This window comes from Herpailurus yagouaroundi, unplaced genomic scaffold (genome assembly GCF_014898765.1).
Source record: "Herpailurus yagouaroundi ecotype Mexico unplaced genomic scaffold, PumYag 187, whole genome shotgun sequence".
Lineage (NCBI taxonomy): Eukaryota > Metazoa > Chordata > Mammalia > Carnivora > Felidae > Herpailurus > Herpailurus yagouaroundi.
This window is the reverse complement of record NW_024412418.1, coordinates 16,445,721-16,450,229: the sequence shown is the minus strand read 5'-3', so window position 1 is coordinate 16,450,229 and position 4,509 is coordinate 16,445,721. Positions and strand designations below refer to the sequence as shown.

The 4,509-nt window shown below is 44.4% G+C and overlaps 1 long non-coding RNA gene across 3 annotated transcripts in view; it reads right to left on the bottom strand.

Annotated features, from left to right (window-relative positions):
• LOC121043542 (uncharacterized) overlaps window positions 1-4,251 on the bottom strand; it is a 9,187-nt gene extending 4,936 nt beyond the window's left edge. For all 3 annotated transcript variants that reach the window (XR_005796891.1, XR_005796892.1, XR_005796893.1), the window contains exons 1-3: window positions 4,026-4,251; window positions 3,557-3,659; window positions 2,279-2,352 (exon numbers count right to left, since the gene is read on the bottom strand). This is a non-coding gene — a long non-coding RNA (uncharacterized LOC121043542). The remainder of the gene's footprint in view (window positions 1-2,278; window positions 2,353-3,556; window positions 3,660-4,025) is intronic.
• Window positions 4,252-4,509: the final 258 nt, after the last annotated feature.

The window sequence follows — 4,509 nt, the reverse complement described above, 5'->3', positions numbered from 1 at the left end:
CTAGGGGCAGGGAAGAACATTTAAATACAATTTACAATAGTCTGATATTTAGAAAAACAGATGTTGATATTCAAGTCAGAAAGCATCAAGTAACAATAAAATTTTAGAAACTGAGTACAGTCACTTAAAGGATTCTTTTTCTTACATGACAAAAAGCCCAGAGGTAGGCAGCTGCTGGGTCAACAGCTTGACACATCAAGTCCATTGTCATAGTGCGGTTTCTGGGTCAAAGGGAAGACGCATTAGTAATTTTGCTAAATGTTCCCAGATTCTCCTATATAGGGATCCTACCATTTAAAATAGAAACTATATCATAGATGAAAGATAAATATTCCTAACAGATAAAGAGCTTCTAAACATTGAGAACAAAAGCACCAGAACCCTGCAGAAAAATGGGCAGAGTATATTAATGGTTTGTGGGGGGAAGGGATGTGCATGACCCCTAAATATACGGGAAGAGGCTCAACTTGCTCAGAATATGAAAAATGCAAGTTAAAACTATACGAGATATCATTTCCTTCCTATCAGATTGGCAAAAACCCAAGGCCTGACACTATGTTCCATTAATAAAACTCCCAGAAACAGGTTCTCGTACGTTGCTGAAATACAAAAGGATACAACCCCTTGGAGGAGAATTTGGACCATCTAGAGAAATTACACATTCGCCTACCTTTTAACATAGCAATTCCACTTTTGGGATCTAGCTCAAAAAATACACTGGTAAAAATATAAAATGAGATAGCACAAGGATATCCACTGCCAATAATTGTGATAGTATAAGAATGGAAACAACCCAGATGTCCATGAATACCTATGGTGCATTCATACAACTGAATGGTATAAAACTGTAAAAATAAATAAGAAGGATCTCTATATACTTCTGTGAAATCGTTTCCAGGATATATTGTTAAGAAAGGCAAGTTATAGAACGGTATTTATGGTATGCTATCTTTCGTGTAGGAAAGGGGGTATATGAATATAGAAACATATTTGCTTATCTTATCCATAGGTAATAATGGAAGGATAAACCAAAAACCAGGAAGAATGGGGACCTATAAGGAGATAGAAGGAACCGGATAGGAGGGCAGGGATGGCACCTAGACTTAACTGCACAGAATTTGTTGTGTAATTTTGACTTTGGAACTGTGTAAATGTTTTAATTTGAAAGTAAAATTAAGTAGGAGCGCCTGGGTGGCTCAGTCGGTTAAGTGTCTGACTCCTGATCTCAGCTCAGGCCATGATCTTACAGTTGGTAACATGGAGCCCCATGTTGGGCTCTGCTTGGGATTCTCTCTCTCCCTCTCTCTCTCTCGAAAGAAGTAACTACTGTTTTAGAAATGTTTTAATGTTTATTTTTATGTTTGAGAGTGCTCGAGTGTGGGAGGGGCAGAGAGAGGGGGACAGAGGATCTGAAGTGGGCTCTGTGCTGACAGCAGCGAGCCCGATGTGGGCTGGAACCCACGAACCACGAGATCATGACCTGAGCCGAAGTTGGATGCTTAACCGACCGAGCCACCCAGGCGCCCCCTAGATTAGATTATTTCTATGGTGATAAACAACCCCTAGTCTTGGTGGCTTTTCAATCATAAAAGTTTCTTTTCCCCTCACACTACATGTTTATCGTATGTTAGCTATAGCTCCGATCTGTGTCCTCTTTCCTCCGTGACCTAAGTCGGGCGGTAGCATCTGTGGAATATTTGCCACTCATTGAGGCGGAAGGAAAAGATACTCGGGCTCTTCAAACCTCCTCCTGGAAGTGACCATCACTCTTCTTTCATCTGATTTTATTGGCCAAAGAAAGTCACATACTCTGAGTTCAAAAAATCAGGGATGTGTATTCCTCTGTCAGCAAGAAGCACTGAAGAGATCGGGACCACGTGTAACTGAAGATTAATATGGTCTGACACGGGGAGCGGGGTGATTAGTATTTTTATTTTGAAACTACCACATTCACCCTGTAGCTTCAGCAAATAAGCATGTTCCTTAATGTCACTACAAACCAAGATTTTCAGCACAACAGACTCAGGTATAAACCCAAGTAAGTCCCTGTAATCTTCCATTTTAATTAGAAATACCAATATGAACTCCTAATTTACTTCTAAAAGAGAGAGAAATATCCTCGCTGCCCAAAGAAAAGTTTTTGAGGCAATGACAACGTTGGACCAATGAATACATCTAATGCTTCAATTGTGCTCTAAGTACCCATTTCCTTTTGAAAGAAACCAGGGTATGCCTGACCTAGTCTATGTGCACCCCAGACCTGCTGCATCCGGCTTACCCCCGGTCGCTCCAGGCCTCCGTCATTCGCCTTGCTTCCTGACCAGAGCTCGCCTGTGTCGCCTCCTGCTGCTTCTGTGATTGCAAAGACATGGTCACTGGCTTTGCTACCGTGGCCACCAGAGTGAGGAGAACCCTTTGCAGCCCTGGCTGGGACAGGGACAATGATGCATGTACACATTGCCTGAGTTGGACCCGCAGAAGTTACGGCTTCCCTGTCAGCTCTTTGGAGGGGCCAGTTAGCACCACCCTGACGTCTCAGGGTATAGCAACACTTTGCACAAATACCAAGCGAAAATATGCGGTAAGAAGGAAACACTAGACAACGTTGTTCGCCCTTCTTTTTCCTGGTGGGTTGATCAGAATCACAGCAGTGTCTCGTGCTATCCGGTGACCCCAAGTGGTTTTGGCTTTTGCAAGGCTCAGGCCGGCTCGGTAACTACCCTCCGTGATTACTCTCCCTCCTTGCCTGCTGCTCTCCTGTTTTTCTCCCTCTCTTGCTTTCCTGGGACTGCGCGCCCCAATGAATTGTTAGAGCGTGAGTGTTTGTACCACATTCCATTTTCTAGCAAAATTAGGCTAAGGCAGTCGTTACCAGAAGCGACCCTTAAGAAGCAGACTCTCAGGAGGGGATTTTGTGCTGGCGTGTCCCCCCAACTGGATGTAATAAGCCACCCATTGCTATTGGTTAGTGAAGCCCTGATGAGTGATATTGCAATTACTAAAGCTGTCCCCTGAGGTTAATTGTGATCAGGTGAGGTTTTCAATTATCAGGTGGCTGCTGAACTTAATTAATAAGGGGTGATAATAATTATAAAGGCTGGCCCGAGAAACTGCTTTTGAGGGCATCGGAAACTTTAAAAAAGAAACGAAAAATTCTGGATGGTTCATCGCCACCTTATGGTGCACTGCGGAAGCCAGAGGGCCTATATGGCAACCTTAAAGTTTTCATCTTCTACCGCCCAAGGGCAGACTATGCATAAACGTCAGATCCAGGGTCTGATTATAAAGGCTCAGAATTGTACAGGCCGCACAAAGTATGCTAAGTGTGCAGCCATGATAAATTTCCTGTGTTAAAGCCAGAGCCAGATAGAGAAAGAATGGGGTTCAGGACCAGACACCGGGGGCTCGGGGTGGGGAACCCTGGTTGGATGAGCTTGAGAGTCTTCAGTCTCAACATTGCTCAGAATTACCCTGGCTGGAAAAAGTAGCCCCATCCCCTTTATCAGAGGAGAACAGACTCCCCTTTTCTGTATACCGGAATAACCCACGACCTTACCTGCAGCAAGTGCCTCACAGAATGAAGCTCGGTCTTCTTAAGATCCTCTTCTACTCAACTTGTTGTTCATAGGCTGATAACCAGGGTCAGATCTCCACACAGCCTGAATGAGGAAGTATAATCCCCACCCCGGGAGAAAATTACCTACACCCAGAATCAATTCCACGAACTGGCTGAGTTGTACCAGCAGGGATCGGGAAACCTATGTGCAGGTGGATCTTTGGGATATTAGATATGCAGAAGAGGCAGAATACAGGACTAACAATATGAAGTCACACACCTATCACTCGGGACCCAAAGTTTTGACAAGGGTATTTGGAGCCAGTCTAGTTGCCTAGAAACTTGGCTCCTTGATACTTGGACATGGGAATGACCTACAGTAAATGAGGTAATGATGTCGGAACTGCTTTGGCAGACTATTAAAGGAGACAAAAGATTCAGGAAAACACTGATGGTAGAATGGATTTACCACGTAAGACCTGAAAACCTATCACCTGACTCTGTACTTCTGGAGGACACAGACAATGGTTCGCTCAGTAGAGCAATAGAGATCTCCCTTGTGAGAGGTCCACCGGCATCTTTGAAGGCCAGTTGACAATGGAAGATGTTACCGTGGAACTAGGCTTTCTAATTCCAGTAGGAACAGGGGGATTCTGGAACGGCAAAAGCCACGTGGCAGCACTTAACATCAGAGGCAAGAGGCATTATTACTATAATTGACAGGAAGGCCAGAGTGGCATTCAGCGTGCCTTGACCTACAGGGCATTGGCTAACAGATCATGGTGTTCCTAGCGGTGAGGCAGATGAACCAGAGTGTTTCTCAAGCTTTTATAATGAGAAAGTACGGAGCACTGGAAAGCAGAAGGCTAATTTCAGCAGCCACAATGGAAAATACCTGTCCCTGACTCAGTCCCCACCAGTCACGTCCACAAACCCTTAAGCCATAGGAGGGG